We start from the raw sequence: 25,385 nt of genomic DNA on the forward strand, positions 1-25,385 counted from the left end.
TACGATGCCCTTATTTTGCAAAAAAATAACTTTATTATAAAGTAACAACTTTATAATATAACCAAATTTTATTTAAAACTTGATTCAAATTGAGATGGAAAAATCATAAAAATAATAATGTTTAGCACTTTGAGATTTTGCCTCATTTTCAAATTTGGGTCAAACTAGGTTGCCCAACCTATAGGTGCCATGTGTTATCATTTGATAGGCTCTTGAATCTTGCATCATCTCCACATCTCCATCTCCTTCCTTGATTGCCTAGAAACTATGAAGATTGGGAGATCAACCTTTTTCTCCACTTGCCCACATCTCTACTTAATTGAACACAAACTATGGAGATCAGAAGAGCTTCTCAACATCTCCACTTCTTTGCATCTCCACTTCTCCACATCTTATTAGATCTAGTTAGCCTAATGTCTTTAAGGTATTTAATCATCCCCTTTACATCACTTCTAGAGTTTCTCATGATCCTTCTTGTGATACTTTAGTTGATACTTCTTTCATTGTGAATGTTTGTTGGAATTCTCTAGAATAATTGAGAGGTGGGGTGAATAAGTTATCCAAGGTCCAGATGTATAAATAAAACTTTTCATAGCTTAGTGAACCCATAAAACATTTATCATCATGCATGCATCCATAAGATTATGCAATCACTTAAAACTTGTAGGTTACTATCAAATAAATTTGCAAAAATGTAAACATGAAACATAACAAAATCAATAACACACTTGACACAATGATTTATATGAAAACCCAATTTGGAAAAATCCACTAGTAACTATAAGAAAACTTCCAAGAAAGCATATAACCCATAATAGATCTAAAATAAACATGTAATTGAAATCCACATGCAAGAGAATAGACAACATACCCAGACAAATTGTGACACAAGATATACCTTGGGAAACCTTCATTGAGGAAAAAAATTAGCCTCCAGAAGCATCCATCAACATGTATTATTCAGAAAAAATACCATTGCAATACAACCATGGAAGCCTTTAATTTCATAGCCAAACCAAGTAATCCATGTGAACAAGCATGAATCCACACATCCCATACCATGCTTCCAACCTTCACATCTCCTCCCTTTGCTAACCTATCAAGCCTTGTCCCACTTGACTCTTTCATTTTTTGCCTTCTATCTTCTTGTGTCTACAACTACCCCTATGGCTACTTATATAATAGCAAGTCTCACAAAACCACCAAGTGGTATTACATATACCATGTGCTACCTAACTCATTGACCCCACATTTAATATTGGACATTTAATTTCTTTTCCCCAATATTAAATAATTACATGAAATATTATCACAATGTTACAATAGAACTCATCAAGTATATCCCATGGAAATATTTACATGTTGCACATCCATCTAGGTGCAACATTACATTACATAAATAAAATAAAATATTATAATATAACAATATTATGCAATGTGTGCAACACCCATTATCTTAGAAATCTCTAACTTCTTGTATACATTGCATGGGGTCAATCCGTTGCCACATAAATGAGCAAGGGGACAATCCCTCCTAGCACATCCATATCATGGATCAAAGTCCACCATGTGCTCCATCATATTACCTGCAAAAAAATCAAAATATATAGCTTTTCAAACATGAATGATCTCACCTCCTATTATGCCACTTCCACCAAACATACATAGATTCCATCCAAAGAGAAAACCACCCAACCTGTTACATTAGAAGATCACAAAATCATGTACCAACTAAAATTCTAATCACAAAAACTTGATCTAAAGGTAATCACATGTGTCTGTAGTTGTCAAGATATCCATAGCCAAAATAGCATCCACAACAAGTACCAAACCCATCCAACTATCCATACCTCCAAAGGTATACCAAGTGAATCTCACATCATCAACATATCCAATCTATAACCTACAATCACAAGACTCAAGAGAAATACCTACCACATACATACCAAAAATCTCTCACTACAAAAGATAATATCAAATCTATAACCAATCCACTCATAGCATCTCAAATAAGTGAATCCATGTAGTCTCAAGGACATCCACAACACATAAACCAATAACCTACAAGAACAACTCTCATAAAAGTCTCCAACACTCTCCCAAGTTCTTGATAACCAATAGAGGAAAGAGATAAATGAATAACCATGTCATCTCTCACATGACATACATGAGTACAAACTAGTGATCACAATATCTAACGAATCTCAAATCCAATATAAGCTAAATTGAACATCCAGGAAGTTAACCAAGACCAAAGAGAAACCATGCAAATTATAACATGTATCGTGTCCCTCTACACACACCTCTAGGTGTAAAGTGTGCAAGTATGATCTCCTTCATAAAATTGCAACAAAGAAGCCTCACCAACACCCAAACCATACCATATAACTAATCATGGATGTAATCCTCTCACAAGAAGATCAAACTCATAAACTATTCCTAATCCAAGAAATATGCCCAATATAAAACCATCTCGCAAAGTCAAATAAAATAAAAACCAATGCTAAAAAATCTCTCAAATGAACCTTCCATAACTAACTTATGTATCCTACCTCAAGATCCATATCCATGAAAAATAATCATAGACATAGTGCACTTGAGAGAAACAATGGGCTAAACATCTCAAGTAGCAAACCGTTGAGTAGACCAAGAGTGGGGAATGAGAATTCTCATCAAGATATCCAAGTCTCCAACCAAGACTTATCTAAGAATAATCTCCTCTCAAGTCTATACTAGGTGAATGCCCCACAAACTCTCCTACTAAAACTATCAACTATCCAAGCAAATACTTCTCTAATCCAAGAGAAATCAGCATTACCACCATCTCTGAGTATCCATGAGAACCTACAACCAATCAATCAATGCCAACTCCAAATACAACACAACAATATCATGAAGTATCTAGCTTATGATCAATGTGCTCAATACCAAGAAAATAAATCAAGATTGTTGTCAAAATTCCAACCATGGCCTCAGGAACATAGACAAGACAACATGATCTAAAGCATCTTAACCAAAGAAATAACATGCTCTATATACACATGCTATAACATGTCAAAACACTAAATGGATATCAAGAATATACCATGACATAGAAAAGAAACCATTTTAACAACAAGGATAACATGTCAAATGAAAGCATAAACACCACCTTTACCAAGAACTCCATTAGTCCTCATGATGCAGCCATCTCCACACACCATGAAGAAAAAAGACCATCTCCACATACCATGAAGAATCATCTCCACATAGCATGAAGATAACCAAGAACCCATGAGTCCTCAAGATCTAACCATCTTCACATACCATGCAAATGTTAAAGATGCTTCTATAGAAACAAGATCTAAGAAAAAAATCTCGAACATCTACAAACACTCAATAAATATATCACTACCAAAAAAATAAATTAAAAGCTCCCACTCAACCATGGTATCGATTCACCTATGAAATCATAAAATCCATCTCCTCCATGAAGATCCTTTAGGTCTACACTTACATAACGAAAGTATTAATACCAAGTCAAACCAAGATCTCCAAACTAAGAAGATACAAACCAAACTAGGAACTAATCTTGCACTTTCACCCCATCACTATCACAAACTCCCACTAAATTGTGTATCCAAGCTATCCATGACATGATGATGAAAAAACCATCCTCTAACCATGACAATCAACCAAGACATCAAACCATCAAAGAAATCAAAGTGCACATTATGAGTTCCTAAAAGGAAACCAAATAATCATGATCATCAACCAAGAAGATATACCACCATAACCAAATTAGGAATTCAAACTAATGAGCATCAAGGATGTACCTATATATCCAATCATATCATAAAAAAATCCATAGCACTATGATCACATCCATGAACTGAGAATTTGGCTCTTGATATGTCCAACTTGGTAGTATAAAATAGTCAACCACAATTCTCTACGATGACTATACCTAGTAACAACATCTCATCCCTTCTACATAAAGAAAAATTAGCAAATCATGTGACTTATGGCATAGCCAAACCAAATACAAGAAACCAATTAGAATATGCATCAATAATGAAAGATCAATGGGAAAAGACAAGCCATATCCAAGCCATAAATGCAATTTGTAAGTATAGACTGCTTACAACTTTGCACAACTTATATACCTAACAAGTCATCATGCATATGATGAGACCAATGTGAAATATGAATTGAGTATACAATGACATCAAATCTTAAATCTCCAAACATACAATGTTATAAACTCACAATGCTACCAATCAATATATACCATAAGTTGTTCAGATTAATATATCACCAAATAAACCATGTAAAACCTATACCAAATCTAAACCAATTTGTAGAGCTTCCCAAGAGCTTTTCGTTGACTACTTGAAGTACAAAATTTGACTCTGTATGCCCATGTTAAGCTCTAATTTTTGCTCAAAATAACTAATATATAATTTTTAGACTCCTAAAATCTAAAAAAAATTCAAAATCAAAGACCCAAACCTACACAAAGTCATAATTCTTTGAATTATCTTTCCAACATGTATAAGAAGTCTAGAATCTAATATCCTAAGAGACAGTTATGGTCGTTTTACTAAGACAACCTTTTTACCATTTTTACTGCAATTTTGTTTTTGTGACAAAAATTATAATGGGTCTAAATTTGATGGCCATTATGGGCTAAAACTAAAAAACTCTATCATTTCCTTTGAACATGGCCAAATTAGGGTATATTATATATCAAATTTTATAGAAATATTGACCCAGATCCAATGGTAAGGTCTTTTTTTATGCAAGAGATCATTTTTGCAAGCTCCCCCTAAATCCCTCATTTAAATCAAGCATCCAAAAAACCCCTTTGTCCAACAATTTCACATACTCAAAATCTACCAAAATCCAAAATAATAGTAAGCCCAAAACCATCAGATCTGCAATACCTAACTCATATATATTGTCCTTTCTTTTATCCTCTCATGTATTCCATTGGATTCAATATAGGGTTACAGTAATAAAACCATATCTCTAATACCACTTGTAAGAAAACTTGCAAAAAAAAAAGATAACCATTTCCACATAACCTATAATAGAGTTGAAATAAATATGCAATTGAAATCCACATGCAAGAGAATAGAAAACATACCCACACAAATTTAGCACAAGATATACCCTGGGAACCCAACATTGCAGGAAAAACCCAACCTCCAAAAGCATCCATCATCATGTATTATTCAACAAAAATACCATTGCAATACAACCATGAAATCCTTCAATGCCATAGCAAAAACCAAGCAATCCATGCGAACAAGCATGAATCCACATATCTCATACCATGCTTCCAACCTTCACATATGATCCCTTGGCTAACCTATTAGGCCTTGTCCAACTTGACTCTTTCCTTTTTTGCCTTATGCCTTATTGTGTCTACAACTACGCTTGTGACTACTTATATAATACCAAGTATCACAAAACCACCAAATGGTACTGCATAAACCATGTGTTGAAACCATGTGCTACCTAACTCACTAACCCACATTTAATATTGGACATTTAATTTATTTTCCTTAATATTCAATAATTACATAAATATTATCACAATGTTATAATACAACTCATCAAGTATATCCCATTGGAATTTTTACATGTTGCATGTCCTTCTAGATGCAAAATTACATAATTAAAATAATATAATATAATATATCAATATTATGCAATGTGTTCAAAACACATTATCTCAACAATAACATGATACACTTTTTCACTCTTATGAAGTGATGCCCTGTGAAAGGCCAACCTTGATAAAAGGTTACAAAGCACACTGTTAAATGTGACTTGGTTAAAGGATTGCAATCACCCTATTAGGAGAGAGACTTGTTAGAGGACTTTAGACCATTCACTCAAAATGTCACCTGGTTAAAGGATTTACAAATGACTAGTAGATCAACCTTAATCCAAAGGATTTACCCTAGACTGATACAATTATTAGAGATTAATGATAAGGCTTGATCTGATAACAACTTACAACTCCATTTGTAGATTATAGGTCTTTTTTTTAGTCCTCCATTCTACTTGGCTTTCACACACTTCAACCCTAATAGCTTGTTCACCCTTCAAGCATCCATAACCTTAAGCCTTCTTGCTTAACTTTCCAATGCAAATTCTTCATTTGCATCACTGAATGAAACAATACCCTTGACTCCTTGTCTTCCCTAGGTTCTCACACATGATAACCTTTTCTTTTGACCAACAATCCTAGAGAATTAAGATATTTTTTCATTCATTCTCTATCATCCAATTTAGGGTTAGGAGAAATTAGGTAGGATTAAAGAATCTACCATTTATTTCATTTTATTTCTAGAAACTTCTCCTTTAATCCTCTTTTAATTCACCTCAAAGTAGTTTACCATGAATTTTGTGCCACTAGTTCATCAATCTTATCTTCCACATGGTACACACAATCCAAGAAAATAAACTTGTTGGCTTAGATCCATCAAATTCATGATCTTTCTAATAATGCTAACACTTGGCATTTACTTGCTTCTAATTCTTAGCACATACTGCGTTACTCAACATCCTCTATAAAATTACTCGCCATGAACTTAAGTTTATTGGGACTTTGCATCAACTAAACTTTACTTAGCATCAACTATTTTACTTTTCCTGGACTAAAATAGACATTTACTTGGCTCGAACTAATCTTCTACTTGGCTTGCTCTAACTTTACTTAGCACCTACTATCCACTTGGTCAAGTTTGGCAGAAAAACTTTGTTTAACTTGTTCTTTGTATGTTTCTTAGTGTAACCAACCTTTTAAATCTTAGTAGATTATCAATGCACTATGATATTACTATCTTAGTTGATTCTTGTACTCCTTTTCATATCATAACTCAGCCTTTCCTCTAGGTGCTATTGTTAGATCATTTTGATCAAATCCTCTTCATTAATCAAATAAGTGATAGTACTTAAATCATATAAGAAATTATCTTACCAGTAAAAGGAAGATTTAACATTAGTGACAAAATAGTGATTAAAACTAATTTATCATACTTGTATCAATCTATTTTCAATAATATTATCACTAAAGAAAAAATAAATTAATATAGGGTTGCGTAGAGATACCTATGAAATGATTCATTTATGGATTCAAACTTTTAGTTATTTTCCTTATCATCCTCAAAGTTTCATCAGTTTACCTATTTCTCTTTTAGGTAAAGTTGCTTATACTACATTTTTTGTTATTCCTACTTTTGATCAATTTATAGTTAAGCCTGGTATTCCATGGATTTATTCCATGCAAGTTGTAGCTTCTCCTATCAATAAATATCTTAAATTTCTGTATAATAGATAAATTGTCACCATTAATCATTCCCTTTACAAGCCATCACATCATAGAGATTGTGTTGAAATTGACTTTTAATGGCCATCTCATCCAGAAAACCATTTTCTTGTTCTAATTAGATTTATAATAAATATGAAAGCCATAAATTATCCAGCATAATGGAATTTATTATTCCTAATGGTTATTCCCCTTTGCCTATATTATATGCTCTATCTATTTATTTTACTTCTTAACTTGTTTTACCTTGTACACATATTTCTTCAATTACCATATATGACCTTGCTATTAAGTCTTCTCCAAAACCTATGGTAGTTTATCCTTATCCTTCTAGTGTATCTCTTAAGACTGCACATAACCAACATGCTCATCAACATCACAAGAATTGTTAAACTAAAGAAAAGGCTAAAGCTCATTCTCTTGCTTCTCAACCTTTACCGTCCATTTATCAAACCATGCATGAATATTTGGAAGAAGTTAACCAAGGTAATATTATGCATATGGATAAACATGATGATTATTTCTGTATTTTAGTTTCTATTGTAGACACCTAAATTTGATTATACCGCTTTGGTAATCCTATTTAGTTATCTCTAAAGGCATCATTAATTAAATTTCTATTTAATTAATCATTTGCCATCCCCTAGCCGATTAATTTAATTAATTATCTATAGTCCTAATTGATAAATCAAATAAACTATTATTTATCAATTAATCCTATTCTTCTATCTAATTCCAAAATCCTCATTTATTAAATAAATCTATTTGATAAATTAAGCCCTCAAATATAATAACCCCTAAACTATCCTAAACCCCCTTTTTAGTCTAATCCACCCCATCCACCCATACTAACCAAGCTTAGCCACTAACTCACCCACCCTCATTGAATGCCATCCACTTACAAATCTCTAACAAGCCTAATCTAATCCTAAATCACTCCTAATCCCCCCCCAACCTTGTCACATTCCCTAAGTAAGATTAAGACTTTTCTAAGCCAAGCAAAGTCAACAATCTCAACTCCCTCCAAAATATCCCAACCACTAAGCTTTGAATGCTCTTACAAAGGCCATAAAGACTCTTACAAGCCCATTCATTGCTCTTACAAGCCATTATGAAGGGTCTTTATGAAGATATTATCCCTTGAGCCTCCTTTGTTGACTCATCCATCCCCTTGCCTCCATCCATTCACCCTTTGACATGTGTCACTCCTTGGTTGGTTCTAAAAAAGCACAATCCATGTACTCCCCTTTGAGTACATCCTAGCCCTCCTTAAGCTTTCATCTCTCCTTGCATCTTAACCCTCCATCCCTTAAGCCCTTAGCCTATAAATTGAATCCCCTCCCAAACCATTTCATCACAACCTTTAAGCCAAAGTTATAATGCTATTTTGAGAAGCAAAAGCCATCAACCGTACCCTTATAATGTCAAATTGAGAGCTCACCAAGCTACCAATTCGCCATTTACTCATCCCCACCATTGAAGCATAGAGCAAGTTTGAGCATATATACCAATCCTTTACTTAGACTCATCCCTAAGTCAAGTGACCATCCTCATTGGGAGAGCCACACTATGGCTCATATTCTCATTTGAGGGTTTCACTTTGTCTCTCATATATGTTATGGTTTTTATGCTAGTTAATGCTTTGTTCTCTTAACAGATTAATATTACTTGCTAACATATTTCTCATATACATCTATTAATCTTCATATAGAAGATATTTTAGACAATGAACATGTTAGTGGTAATGAAGAATTAATTGATATGGATAATTATTTTCCCAACATGATTTCAACCTATCTTACAATCACTACTAGTAATGAGCATAGTGAATCTCAAAGTCCTTTCATAGAACTAGTTGTTACTTCTACTATGATGGATGTTATTCTAATCCCAAGTTTCCATCCTTCCCCTAGCATTTCAAAACAAACTAGGGGTGAGTAGTATGCACAAATGCTTGATTTGGACATTATTTACCATGGTAGTTTCTATTTTTACGTGTTGTTTTTTCTCCTGCATTGTGCTTTTGTTAAATTTTATGATTTTATTTCTTTAGACGATCCTTGTTTCTTTGTTGATATGCACATTTCCCTTGATATGCTTCTCTTCTTAGGGGCATCTCATAGTGGGAAAATTCTTTAGTGGATTCATACACTCTTATGTTAATTTCATTTCTCCCATTAAGGTGTTTGTAATCACTTTAATATGGGCCCATACAATTTTCTCATATTTTGATCCTAAATTACAAATATGGATTCTTTGTATAGCTTGGAGTACTTTAAACATAAGTTCTTGGTATTATTGCTAAGTTATTCCAAAAAATATGCATTTTTATTTCATTTTTATTTAATTTTTATTGCTCTTTATATTTCCATCTACTTTCCTTGAACTATTAATGGTTTATGGTGGCTTGGTCTCTTTTAGATCTCTCTCTAAACTTTTGACAATTTTGGAGGCCTGATCATTTTTTTTGGACCCTTCTTTTGCCTATTGACAATTTCAGAAGCCTAATCTTATGTTGATCCCTTAAGGATACACACATACTTATGCCAAGATCACCTTTTGATATAATTTTTTCAGACATGGAGTACCCTTGAAGTTGTATCCTTTGATGTAATGACTAGCATTTTGCACACAATTTCTAGACCATTTGGTTCATCTTTTATCAATTGTAAACACACATTTTCTATAGTGTTTAATGCTATCTCCTTTTCTGAGAGACCTTTCTCCCTCATTCTTTTCTTTCCCCTTTCTTGTGTAATATACTATAAGGTACAAAAAACTTATTGGGAGAGTAAATACACCCCTTTGTAGTGCTTATCTCTCTTACTATGTGACTTTGGATTTAACAAAGACTCAAGTCTTCTGGTGGCTAGCTAATTTCCTTTTCTCCTAGATCATGATGAAATCAACTCTTTTCTCTTGATCTACTTTATTGTGATTTTTAGTAAACTTGTACTCCCACTAAAGTGGGGATACCTATATCATCTAAAAATGGAAAGATTTTCCTTTTAGGACCCTTTAGCACCCTTTCCATAATTCCTTTATCAAATCATGGATGAACATCTTCACAATGTTCTCTTTTCCTTATTTTCTTCCACTTTATCTCGTATTTCTTTTGGTGACTACCTCATCTCTATATTGCTCCCTAAAATGTAACTTAAAGGACTATGTCGACCAATGTCTACCTATTATGTACTAGGTCAACCCAAGTAAACCTATTCTATACTAGGTCAATCTAGGTTGACCTATTCCCTATTGATTTTGGGGCTTTGGACCTAAAAGAACATGGAAGTTAGTTTTATTGATCTCTCTACTCATCTTTTATTTTTTTCCCACATAAAAAGTCATATAAGTAGACTTTGAGGATTCATTTTCATAACAAGATATCATATCCTTCTCACAAAATCTAGTTTTAATTCTCAAGCTCAAGAGTTCATATCCTTTTGAAGACAAGTAAGTTATTCAAGGAGTTCAAGATTTTAAACAAGGGATATTTCTATCAAGCATTGAAGGATCCTTTGTAGGCATTTCTTCTTTAAGATATAGGTTATTATTGGCCACAAAGGAAGGATATCTACTATTAAGCTTCCCTTATCTTCTACAAGACGTAGATTCACATTAATGGAACCATGATAGTGTATTGGTACATGCATCTTAAATTATAGGGATACCTTACATTCCTATAGCTAATTCACGATATACAAGATACTATGAACAAACTTCTTATAGTCAAGGTTTTAAAGAAAGGAGTAAGATAGTAGAATTTTACATGAAAATATATAAATAACTCCAAAAAATATTTCTAGAGAAATTGGCCTGATTTTGTTATACTTACATTGAACTACATCAACTTTCAAGAATTGATCATTCCAAGTTGACTTAGTCCTTCTCTAGGTTGACCTAGTTCTTTCTAATTTTTGAGATGATCAATATCTTATTTTTGTTCCTTTCATCATTTTATTCAGGATTTCATAGATAGATATTCGAGAATAGGCTTGAATATCTAAATTTCAAAGCTAAAATACATTTCCCTCTAGACATTTCAACATGAGCCTTCCATATTTCATTTCCTTTCATATATTTATTTTATATCTATATCTTAAATAGGTTTCTAGTATAAATAAATCATGAAGATCTACATTAATTAAGAAATTGGTTTAATTTGACATACACATTATCCTATAAGAGCCAAAGATTAGCCAAAGATTATATTTATTTGTATTATTTTTATCTTTATAAACTGAATTATATACTAAAACCCTCTCTCCTTTGGGTTATAGATAATCTAATTTGGATTACAGTGGAATCATATTCCCCTCTTTCCCTCAAATAAATATTTGAATGGCTTAGTGGCCTAGACGAGTAGAGATATACAATCTATTAAACTATAACATACTTCCCCCTAAACAATTCTAAAAATAAAAGTGAGTGAAGAATTATGTTTCTTATATCTAATATTGAACATAACACTACAAATGAATATTGTAAACATGAATATTAGATTAAAGCTATGAAAGATGAATTTGAGTATATTAAGAAGAACAAGACTTTGGAATTAGTCCCCGGTACTAAATACTAGAATGCTATTATAACTAAGTGGGTATTTAGAAACAAGATTATGATCAAGGATAAGTAGTAAGAAACACAACAAGGTTAGTATGCAAAGGTTATTCATAGCAACTAGGAATTGATTTTGAGGAAATGTTTTCCCTTGTTGCTAAATTGGCAGTATCTAGAATATTTTTAATATATGTAGCTAACAAGAATTTTAAGGTTTATTAGATGGATGTTAGGTCAACTTTTCTTAATGGTGATATTAAGAAATAATTTTACATTTAACAACCTTATGGATTCCTCCTAAGAGAAGATACATACATGGTTTGTATATTAATGAAAGTATTGTATGGATTAAAGAAAGCATCTAGATCTTGGTATATAAGGTTGAATAAGAATTTATAAATTCATGTGGGAGTTGCATGAATGGGGGAGCATATATTTCTTCCAAATATTGTTGGTTGGGTTAATTAAATGTGGAAGAAATATATTTTGATTCTTTTTGATCAAGAGATTTTTTGCATGAATCATTCAAGAGAATTTAAGTAGTCTTTTAGATCTGATTTAGTGCTTATGTTTTACATTCATGGCTTGATTTTTTATTCATGTCTACATATCATCTTTCTAGATAGTTCAGATAGAGTTGCAAGGAAATTTTATTTGGTAAGATTTTTTGCTAAAAAATTAAATTCAAAGGGCTTAACAATATATTTAGTGATATTTTAGAAGCTATTTATATGTGCAAATTAATATTATGAAGTTTTACATCAGTTACAAAATATTTTCCAAGGATTGGTTGCAAAACAATTTGCAAGAAAATGTATGTTGTTGTTTTGTATCATGTATTTCTAATATAGTTAAATCTTGTTTAGTGGGCTTAGATTTTGGTCAGAGATATGTTCAAGATGCTAAATTCAAGATGGAAAATATTAGTTTGTATTTTGTGAAGACATGTGAAGGACAATGTGTGGTTTATTCCTTAGAGATTGACTTTGCTATATTATTGACACAACCTATATTTTAGCATGTCAAACTTAAATGTAATATCATATTATGGTCCTATATTATTATTTGTGCATTTGGAAAGCCTTGAGACTATCTCAATAATTTATTAGGACTTGGTATAAAGGAAATATGTGCCCTCTGTTGTAAAGTATCATATGAGGTCATTTGTACTATGATGTAACATTATCTAAGCTTTCAATGCAAATTAATGAAGATTGGAGAAGTCATTGATGTTTAGGATGAGTCATGGTACTCAATGGAGCTATATTGTAAACATAAGTTATTTTTATAATCAATTAATTTTCTTGGATAGGCTATCTTGTTTTTTAAGAGAAAATTATCTCGAACCAATTTGGATAGTGGGTTCAATTGACTTCTTATCAGCTCCTAATAGGGTTGAGCCAACTCCTAACTAGGTTAGAATCTTCTAAAAATTATCAAAGTCTCATAATAGGTACTCATATGTACTAGTTTTATTAATTATACTTTGAATAGGTCAAGGGTTTCCCTAGTTAGCTTAACTTATGTCAATTTGAATGGTTAAAATGTTCGAATGTTTAGAATAACTAAGAGTGGGAAGGCATGACTTAGCTATGCAAGGTCCAAATGTACAAATAAAAATTTTCAATTCTTCAACTTATACTTATGCATGCATTGATCTTTCAATATCCTAAACTTTTGCATATTGTTGTCCTAGGTCAAAATAACTTTGGAGAAATGTAAACATGAAATACCACAAAATCAATCACATATTTTGACAAAAGAATTTAACATGGAAACCCTATTTGGGAAAAACCATTAGTAACATGCTACCAATTTTTATTCTTTTTAAGTGAGCCCTCTAAGGAGCTAACCATGTTAAAGGTTACAATGCACAAGGGTAAATGTGACCTTGATTAAAGGATTTGAATCACCCTATTAAGAGTGGGCCTTATTAGAGAACTTTAGAATATTCTATTATGATTTCACCATGTTAAAGGATTTACTTATGACTATTAGGTGAACCTTAGTCCAAAGGATTTATCAAGGCTGATATGTAATTTTTAGAAAGTAATAGTAGGACTTGATCTAATAACAAAACAACTCACTTGCAGATTACAGATCTCACATTCAGTCATCCATTCTTCTTGGTATTCATCATCTTCCTCTCTAATAGCTTGTTCACCGTTTAAGCCTTCATCTCCTTAAGCCTTCTTTCTTAGTAGGAAAACTATTGACTCTTTCATTCGACCACCATATGTAACAACACTCTAGGCTCCTTGTCTATCACAAGTTTACACTCTTGACAAATTGCTTTTGGGCTATTATCTCCTTATATAAAGAATTTAGATCTTTTTTTGATTAACCACAATCATCCATTGTATGGTTAGGTTAGATTCATTGAATCTTTCCATATTTCCATTTTGTTCCTCCTAGAAACTTAATTTACAATCCTCTTTGAATTTTTCTCAAAATGGTTTATCTTGAATTTTGTGCCACCAACTATTCATACTTAGTTTCCACACACTTCACACAATTGAAGAAATGAACTTTGTTGGCTCAAATTTGTCAAATCTCTAATCAAACTTATTTTACTATCATTCAACAATAACATGTTTTCTTGGCAAACATTTTCTTTTGATGCTCAGTCAACAATGGGTTGCTCGACATATACCAATTTTTTCTTAGTTGTTGTTTCCATCTTTTGATGGTTGACACATACTAAGATTTCTTCACTTAATAGCTACTAGATTTCTCTTTGCATGAAACATACTAAACTTATACTTGGCTTCAACTAACTTTTTGCTTTGCCTATGCTAACTTTCTTTGCTTCAACTATTTGCTTGGTCAAGCTTCACAAACATATTTATTTACTTAGCCTCCTTCTAGTCTTTTCTCAAGTACCTTTTCATTATAGCCTTAAGTAGATAAATAATACACTATATCATCAATGTCTTTCTTGGTATTAGTGCTCCTTTTATATAGCATATAACCCAACCTTTGTCTAGGTTCTCTTGTTATCCTTTCTTTTCAAATCCTCTTCATCAATCAATCAAAAAATAGAATTCATACCAAAGTAAGCAATTTTCATACAAACAAGTAGAAGATTTTGGATTAGTGACTAAATAATAATTTTTCTATGATGGGTTACATCAATCTTTTTCATTTGAACAATCTTATTTCAACAATCTCCCTCTTTAGCATTGATGGAAAACCAATACCAACAATAATACCAAAAAGAAATGCAATACCTTCTATTGAAATGTCTCCCTCTATCAATATATGTCCCTTCCTCTATATATTTAGATCCCTTCCTTAGATTTCTCCCTCATTTGGTCTTGTCTCTCTTTAAAAATATTTCTCCTTCCTTCTCTAATCTCTCTGATATCTCCCTAATTTCTTTGATCAATCCCTCTTTGACACCAATGCCAAAATCTTGTCCTCTATACATGCAGATAAAATCAATTCAAGTTATCCCTCTATTTCCTTGCAAGTGACTATAAATCTTTTTTATTCAACTCCTCCTTTACTTTAGGTATCTCCTAAAGTAAGATCCACTACATCAAATTGTAAAGTATGTCATTAAGCTTAGTTTATGCAGAGTACTACACTTACTTCTTAAGTAGATTTGGATAGGGGTATTACCCCTAATTTTACTTCTAAGGTATTCATATGAATCCTTAGGAAAATCCTCTATGAATATATCATCTATCTATTCTTTTATATTCACATATTCCATTCTCATTTCTCTATCTTGAACCAATTCTCACATGTAATAATAGTTGATTGCAATGTGCTTTATCTTGTGTGCATCACAAGATTATTAGATATATTTATAACACTTGTATTATTATAGTAGAGGAACATATGTTTAGTGATTTCTTTCTTCATTCTATTGAGTAACAATTTAATTCATACCATATTTGAGAAATTCACTGCAATAACCACATTTTCAAATTTAATATTAGATTTGAAATACAATTTTGTTTCTTGCTAGTCCAAGATACTAATCTTTTTCCTAAGAAAAATACTCCTCCACTTGTACTTTTTTTCATCAATGTTTCTAGCCCAATCAACATCTATATAGGCTCTCATTCAAACTTGTCATTTTCCTTGTAGTATAGACCATAGTCTTTTTGTCCCTTTCGAGTATCTCATAATCCTTTTAATAGTCAATAAGTGATTCTCCTTAAGATTTCTAGAAAATCTTGCAATAATCCCAATAACTAGTTCAATGTCAGGTCTTCTATGAACTACATATTGCAATTTTCCAATAATATACCTATATAATGTTTGATTTATTTCAAAAGAATCATTAGTTTTGGATAGTTTATGTCCTATCACCATAGGAATACTAAGTAGTTTTGAATCCTCCATACCAAAATCTTTCAAGATTTCCATCACATACTTGCACTAAGTGATGTAAATACCATATTTCATCTGATATACTTACAATCCAAAAAAGAACTTTATTTCTCCAAACATAGATATCTCAAACTCTTTCATCATTTCATTTGCAAATGTCATTTACAATACATATTTTCCTCCAAATATGATATCATCAACAAATATTTCAGCTAGTAAAATTTCTTTACCTCCTTCTATCTTCAAGTATAGATCATTTCTTTCATGAGTCTTCTCAAAATGAATCTTCACAAGATAGTTATGAAATCTTTTATACCATTCTCTAGGAGCTTGCTCCAAACCATATAAAGCTTTATGTTGTCTACACACCGTGTTCTCATTGTTTGGATCAACAAATCGTTCCAGTTGTTCTATGTAAACATCCTCTTCCAATATGCCATTCAGAAATGTTGGCTTAGCATCCATTTGATAAACTTTAAATCCTTTGTCACCATAGTTCTTACTCCTAATCTTGCAACTAGGGGAAATGTCTCTCCATAATCAATTACCTCTTCTTGTGCATATCCTTTGCAAGCTAATCTTGACTTTTTCATTGTAACTTCACTATTCTCATCCAATTTGTTTATATACAATCACTTGGTTTCAATAGCATTCTTGTTCTCTAGTCTTGATACTACTACCTATTTCTTCTCAATCTAATCAATTTCTTCTTTCATGGCTTCATTCTAGTCTTCATTTTTCAAATCATCCTTCACTTATTTAGGTTCATTCATGATTACAAAACATGTGTCATTTCTCAATCTATTCCTTGTCATTGTTATATCTTCTTTATCTCTAATAATTTGCTCAACAGGATGATGTTTTCTGACATAATTTAACAACCTTGGCTCCATTGTCATTTCTACACTAGGTCTTTCATAAAGTTCAATTTCAGGTTCACTATGCACTTCTCTATCAAGTAACTCAGCATTCCTTTCATGTAAACTAATCTTAGTATCAAAATGTAACTCATGTTCTGATTGTAACCTAGCTTCTAAATGCAACTCAACATCAATTGTATGTGACTCAATGATCACTAATTCTTATTGATTGGCAACTTGGTTTGTAGAATTATCCACATTATCATACATTTCTTCATAGCAGTACATGAAGGTTCTATAATTTTTAGGTTCCTTCTTTGGTTCATCCTTATGTTCTTATATCTTGTTTATCTCCAATAATTTTTTCAACAAGATGATGTCTTCTGACATACTTTAACAACCTTGTCTCTATTCTTCTTTCAACAATGGGTCTTTTCTAAATTTCAATTTTAGATTCACTATGCACTTCTCTATCAAGTAACTCACCATTCCTTTCATGTAAACTGATCTCAGTATCAGAATATACCTCAACTTATGATTGTAACTCATCTCTTGAATGCAACTTGACATCCATTGTATGTGACTTGATGGTCACTAATTCTTGTTGATTAGCAACTTGGTTTGCCAAATTATCAACATTATCAGACATGTCTTCATAGTAGTACATAAAGGTTCTTTAATTTTTAGGTTCCTTCTTTGGTTTGTCTACATGTACTACTATATATTCATCAAACTTTACATTTTCTTTTTCCACAACTTTGTTAGTGCTAGTATTTAAACACTTATAACCTTTATTTGTGGAATATTCTAGGAATATACCTTCTTCACTTTTTGCATCAAGTTTACCATTTTTGTTGTCCTTAAGAATGTAACACTTGCTTCTAAATACCTTAAAATATTTCACATTAGGTGAGTATCCACACCATAATTCAAAAGGTGTGGATTTTGTACCTTTCTTTACTTGTACTTAGTTCAAGGTGTAGACAATTGTACTGATAACTTCCCTCTAGTATTTCAAAGCAACATTCTTCTCCATCATCAATATTCTAGGAAACCCATTACATATTTGTTCCTTCTTTCATTAATCCCATTTTGTGGAGGGGTCCTAGGTGTAGAATTTTATCTTTTGATTCCTCTTTCAATGCTGAATTTTTTTAACTCCTTTAATGTAAAATCTCCAGCTCTATTAGATCTCATACATTTCAAGCTTCTACCAGTTTCCTTTTCAACTCTTGCCAAATTTTTCTTAAAAATTTGAAAAGCATCATATTTTTCTCTCAAAATTATTACTTTCATCATTCTAGAGTAACCATCAATAAAAATGATGATGTACTTGTCATGTATGTAGCTTTGCATATCAATTGGTACAAAAAAATAGTCTGAACTAATTCCATAATTTCCTTTGAAGTACGAGTCCTAGTTTTAAAATTATACTTTTTCATCTTGCCTAACTAACATTATTTACAAATTATATTATCAAGTTTCTTCACTTTCAGAAAACTTTTGACTATTTTCATCTTATCGATACCAACCAAATTGTCAAAATTTACATGACATAACCTTTTGTGCAATAGCCATAGTTCATCAATTATACAACAAGAAAAGTAGCATCATTCATGTCAAGATATAATAGAATACCTCTAATTTGATCCCCACTTTGAATTATTTTTCCACCAGTGTCACAAATCTTAGCCTTCATTTTATCCAATTCAAATTTGCATCTTAAACTTTTCAATTACGACACACTCAACAGATTATAGTTAAGTCCTTCCACATAGTAAGCATTGTCATACATGATCTTGTTTGTCAATCTTATTGGTCATTTTTCTTTTATTTAACATGGTGAATCCTTATCAAATCTAATACTATTTTCATTTTAATACTCAAGGGTAATGAACTTTCTTTTGTCTCCAGTTATGTGATGTGAACATACATTGTCAATGATCCATCTATCACCTTTCTTCACATAAGATATCAATGCAGTTGCCTCATCTTAATCAAAATCATCTCTCATAGAAACATAGATAACTTCATCATCATTATTATCAAATTCATCATTGGATTCTTCTTCAACAATATAAAAGGCATTCTTTCCCTTGTCCTTATAGCATTTGTTAGTGTCATCTTTTCTACCATTGTATTTGTCTTCATTTTTGTTGTTTGACTTTTTAGGACATCTTTCTACAATATGAAAAACCTCATTACAATTAAAACATATGATGGGTAACTTACCTTTATATTTTCCTTTGCCTCTATGAAATTCCTAGCCATCAGTGCTTCCAATTCTTCTAGCTCTAAAAATAATATGTATCACTATCACTAGCAACATGTTTGACCTTTTCCTTTTTCTTATCTTTCAATTCTTTTAGTGTGAGCTTCACTTTGAAAGAAGATTCACCATTATTATATTTGAATTTATTAAAATTTGAAAGTTCAAAAGTAGTGACTCTACCAACTAGTCCTTCAAGGGTTAGATTACTACCATGATTTACACCTCAATTCTTGTATAGTAAGGATTTTAATAGCATAGATAGGAATCAAGGTTCTCAGTACTTTTCTTATCATAGTCTCATTTTCAATATGTCCATTAGATCCTCAAATATTGTTAACAACATCTTTGGTTTTTACACAATACTAGACTATAGTCTCACCCTCTTTCATTCTCATTTCATCAAATTTTCCTCTAATACTTTCAACTTTGGCTTTCAACACATTACTTTCTCAAATATTACCTAATTATGTTCCTTCTTATGTTTCAATTGTTTAGCACTTGTGGCTCCAACTACATCAACATGTTCAATGGTAATAGTTGACTGTGCATAATCTCCAAGTCCTCCTGGATGTAGCTTCATCAAACTTTTCCATGTAGGAAAGTCCTTTCTGTACATCTTTATCTTTAGCTTTAAGTACCTCCAAAATTTTTCCATCACAAGCATTTGGTGCTCTAATACCAATTGTTGGAATATTTAGAATAACTTATTGGGGGAGGGGGAGGGGGTGAATTAGTTATCTTAGATCCAAATGTAGAAAAAAAAGATTTACTACTTCAACTTATACTTGTGCATGCATTGATCATTCAATATCTTAAACTTTTGCATGTTGTTGTCATAGCTAAAAATAACTTTGCAAAAGTGTAAACATGAAATACCACAAAATCAATTACACATTTTGACACAAGAATTTAATGTGGAAACCCAATTTGGGAAAACTCACTAGTAGCGTGCTACCAATTTTCACTCTTCTAAAGTGAGCCCTATGAGGAGCCAACCATGTTAAAGGTTATAATGCACACTATTAAATGTGACCTTGATTAAATGATTTCAATCACCCTATTAGGAGTGGGCCTTGTTAGAGGACTTTATAATATTCTATTAGAATGTCACCCTTTTAGAAGATTTAGTTATGATTGTTAGATCAACTTAGTCCAAAGGATTTATCAAGATTGATACAATTATTAGAAAGTAACAACATGACATGACTTGATAATAAAATAACTCACTTACAGATTATAGAACTTGGATTTAGTCCTCCATTCTACTTGGCATTCATCATCTTTGTCTCTAATATCTTTTTCACCCTTCAAGCCTTCATCTCCTTAGGCCTTCTTGCTTAGTATGCCAACTAAAGACTCTTTGATTTTCCCACCATATGAGACAACACTCTAGACTCCTTGTTTTTCTCACATTTATGCTCTTGAAAATTTGCTTCTAGCTTTATATCTCCTTAGATAGAGAATTTAGATATTTTATCACTTATCCACAATTGTCCATTTTAGGGTTAGGTTAGATTCATTGAATGTTCCCATCTTTCCATTTTGTTCCTTCTAGAAACTTCCTTTATAATCCTCTTTAAATTTCTCTCAAAATGGTTTATCTTGAATTTTGTGCCACTATCTTATCATATGTATCTTCCCCATGCTTCAAAAAATTCAAGAAATCAACTTTGTAAAATCAAATTCATCAAATATTTGATCAAAATCATTTTACTCTCACTCAGCAATAACACATTGTTTGTTTGACAAACACTATCTTTTAATGCTTGGTCAATGTTGGGTTTCTCAACATAAACCATATTTCTCTTGGTTGCTACTACCATCTTCTGACACTTGACACATACTAATATTTCTTCACTCAGCACCTACTAGATTTCTCTTTTCTTGACACATACTAAACCTAGTGCTTGACTTCAACTAACTTTCTTCTCAGCCTGCACTGACTTGCTTGGCTTCCACTATTTTCTCAGTCAAGCTTGGCAAAAATATTTCTTTACTTAGCCTCCTATTCTTTTCTCAAGTATCCTTTCATTATAGCCTTAAGTAGATAAACAATACACTATATCATCAATATCTTGCTTGGTCTTAGTGCTCATTTTATGCACCATATAACTCGCACTTTCTCTAGCTTCTCTTTTTATCCTTTCTTTTCAAATCCTCTTCATCAATTAATGAAATGATAGCATTTAGAAAAAAGTAAGAAATTGTTATACCACCAAGTAGAAGGTTTGACATCAATGACAAAATAGTAGTTATTCCGTGATAGGTTTCATCAATCTTCTTCATTTCAACAATCTTCTTTCAACACACAAAAGTGTATGTAATTCTCTCTAGTCAAAGATCACAAGAGTATGTTTTTATCTTGGTCTATTTTAGATTCAAGATTAGGTACAACTACTTCTTCATCATCACTAACATCATAAAGAGGTACTTCTCTTCTCTAGGTTGTCCTAGTAAGTTCAAGTCTAACTTCTTTTTATCTATACATTTCTATAAGAGCAAAATTTTCATTTCTTCTTTCTTGAACCATTTTTAAAATAGTTATAATGGGACTCAAAATTTCTTCCCCTTTTTTAGTACCATTCTAAAATTTTGAGTCAAATTGAACCCCTTTAAGAACATTTAATGCATGAGTACCCAGCTCACACTTTGAGGCTTGTGAGGTGTTTTATGTTTCTAACACCTTGCATTCAGTATATCCCCACATACTATAATAATAAATTTTCATTCCAAGTCATTTTGTGAAGCATCATTTTGAGCATTGCCTAAATCTCTATTTTTTCAAGTGTCAAACATCAAAAGGAGGCCTAGTTTGCAATTGAATATCATGCATCGAGTTAAGTTTCATTATTCACCACTTTGGTAGTATTTAGTATGCATATTAGAGAACCTATGTTTCTAGTTTCAATTCATTTCAATATATTTTGTTTTGAATCCCTCAAAATTGATTGTTTAACATTGTCATGCTGATGCAAATTCTTCATAATTTTGGGATGCCCTATCTAACTAGTTATAACTTTGACCTAGTTGACTGAAATGATAAAATTATTTTTGCATTACATTCTAGGGGTTAGACACTTGCTATGTTCTATATTTGAAACTACATTGAATCCATTTGACTAGTTTTAAAATGTGATTCCAAATGCAAGTTGTAATGTTTTACTAGAGTCTAAAAGTGTAGATTGATCAGTACCTCTATTTGAGATGTCATAATTTTAAATCCATGATTAATGGGACTAAATGGATTGTACCACTATGTTCTAGTTTGAAAATATTTTTAAGTGTTTCATTTTTCAAGTCTTGATGAATCTATTTGCACACTTTCCTAGGTCCATTTTGTTTGCTAGAATTATAGTACTACCAATGTTCCCAGTCTTGCAAATCCAAGTACCTAAGATTGCATACTTTCCAAATGTGCCTAGTTATTCATAATGAGCCAATAATAGATTTATAATCTCCTCTAATATTGACCAAATTTCATAGTTTTCAAGCCCTCAAATGTCTATTTGACCTATTTTCAAAGCTAAAACCAAATGCACATTATTGTTTTCTAATGTGTTTATTTGTAGGTAGTTTAGAGAAGGCAAGTTTCACAGTCAATATATTTTGACCCAGGTATCATCATGACATAAAATTTGATAGGGTGCAAGAATATGGAATAGATAATTAGTACACTTTATCTTAGGGCTCAATTAGTTGTTTTGGTCAGATTATAGAGCCATCATATAGGCCTTCCAAGCACATAGGCATAGTTTGTAGAAAGTGGTAATATGAGTTTCAAATGATGCAAATAACCATTCAATTGGGATAAAATTAGTATTAGGTGATTAATAGATAAATTTTAAGAGTCAATTGTTTCAAATGAAAATAAATTAGGCAGACCCACTTTGAAGCCTAACCAAAGTCATATAATGGGAAAGAATGTAGATTTTTTATCCCCAAGAGAATCATCTACAAATCCTAAAAAATTTAGGGATAAGGAGATAGTTTGTGACCTGATATGTGTGCAAAAGGAATATGTACCCTCACATGATCATGAGGATATGCAAAAAGAAAATACAAATTTGACAACATTTGGAAATGAATGTTTTGAGCCTTGTAGAGAGACTACTGACTTATTAGGGTCCATAGCAAAAAAAAATGAGGGGAGAAATGTCAATGAGGAAATTCTTAGGACAAAGGATCAAAGTGACATCCTTAGAAAAGATTATACTATATCTAATTCTAATTTTTCACCATTACTAGAGCTTACACTTAAAAGACTAGTTTCTATTTTAGAAGATTGCCTCCGGGGAAGTTTTTGGGCAAGACCATCTAGTTGCATTGAACCTATTTGGATATACGATGTCATTCTTAGCTCTTAAATGTGTTGTAATGGAGCTTGAAGACTCTTTATATCCTTTGTAGAGAGAGGTTAACATAGGTGTGGATCCTTACAATCTTTCTTGTGATGCTAAATGGGATCTTCTTATTTGAACAAAGGCTCATGGTCTTGGAATGGAAAGAGTAGATGTGCTTGACATAATTGAAAAATATTTGTAGAACAAGGAAAGGATCTTAATTCTGTTGCAATAAAGAATGTAAAAGTTGTTTTTGTTGGCAATCCATGCAACATAAATGCCCTAATTTGTCTTAAGAATGCTCCCAATATTTCTCTTAAGAATTTTAACTCATTGAAAAGATTTGATGAAAATAGAGCCAAATGTTAGCTTGCATTCAAAGCTGGATTTTTCTATGATAATGTATCAAACATAACAATCTAGTGAAGATATTCAATTGTGTCCACAACTATGTCAATTGTGGATGTTGTAAAATCAATTTCACACATACTCCTCCCGGGGGACTAGTTTTCTTCAGAGGTGTACAACACTGGGAATACTTATGGAATTATAAAAGACTCATTGAATGGTTTGCAAGGAACCACACATATTCAAATGGAACTAGAGAGAGTGGTGAGTTGAAGGCAGATGGAGGAGTTTGTAATCAAGCTCAAGCTAGAAAAATATATTTACTTCAAGGCTATCAAGGTAGTTCCTACAACATCACCCATGTTTTAAAGCAAACCAACAATAAGGAATTAATCAATCTCAAGTTAAAATTTTGTAACCTAAGAAATTTTTGAAGCATTATTTGGTGGAAGGAGCCCTTCAAGAAATCTACATAGATTCAAGGACATGCTGGAAAAAACTAGTAGAGAAGCCCATGGCATCAATAGAGGGCACCTATAATTTTCACAGTGATGAGAAACCCATGGGTTATGAAGACATATGCATCAATGCATTGCATAAAGTTGAGTGTACATGCCATGAGATTGGAAATTGCAGGCTTGAAAGAATCCTATAGGCAAAAGGGAGGCAACAAACAAAGGATGATTTATCCCACATTCATTGGGAAAAGGAAAATTCTCTTATTTAAATATGAAATAACTCAATCCTATATTGTCTTTAAGACATAAGGGCTTTTGGAGTGCAAGGCTTGCCTGCGTGTCCCATACAAAAGGAAAGCTGGCAGCAGTAAAAAAAATTTCTATGACCAAATACAAGGACACAGAGGAGAAGATGATGACATCATCTAGTGGACATGTGGTAGTCAGGTGTAGCTTCCCAAGGATAACTATGTAGTTAGTAAAAATAGCTCTAACAGTGTAAAGATGGTCAGTTAACTATTAGGCACATAGTCACAATAATTAATGTCACGCTAAGAAGAGAAGGTGCAATGGTCCAAAACATGAAATTGTGTAGTCAGGAGGATAACCATAGAATATTGAGGTGTTACAATGTGATGCATGCTAGAGATAACTATGTCATATTTTTAGGAAATAAAATGCTAGGTTCAAGAAAATGCTCTAATGTTGCAAAAGGGCCTATTTTGCATGGTCACACCAGTTAACCCAAGGTTAAGGAAACAAGCTCTAAAGCAACAAAATGGGTTAGTTTTCTAGTCTTAGTGGTTAAAGTATATTTAAGGGTTAAGGACTTGAAGGTGAAAAAAAGACATGTGGTGATGACTATGCAAAGGTAAAAAAATT

General features: G+C 32.1%; 1 pseudogene; it reads left to right on the top strand.

The window, feature by feature from the left end:
* Nucleotides 1-24,120, top strand: part of LOC149570263 (malate dehydrogenase [NADP], chloroplastic pseudogene) — a 42,164-nt pseudogene extending 18,044 nt beyond the window's left edge.
* Nucleotides 24,121-25,385: the final 1,265 nt, after the last annotated feature.

Source organism: Cupressus sempervirens, chromosome 3 (genome assembly GCF_028749045.1).
Source record: "Cupressus sempervirens isolate cs-2001-9-10 chromosome 3, ASM2874904v1, whole genome shotgun sequence".
Taxonomy (NCBI): Eukaryota; Viridiplantae; Streptophyta; class Pinopsida; order Cupressales; family Cupressaceae; genus Cupressus; species Cupressus sempervirens.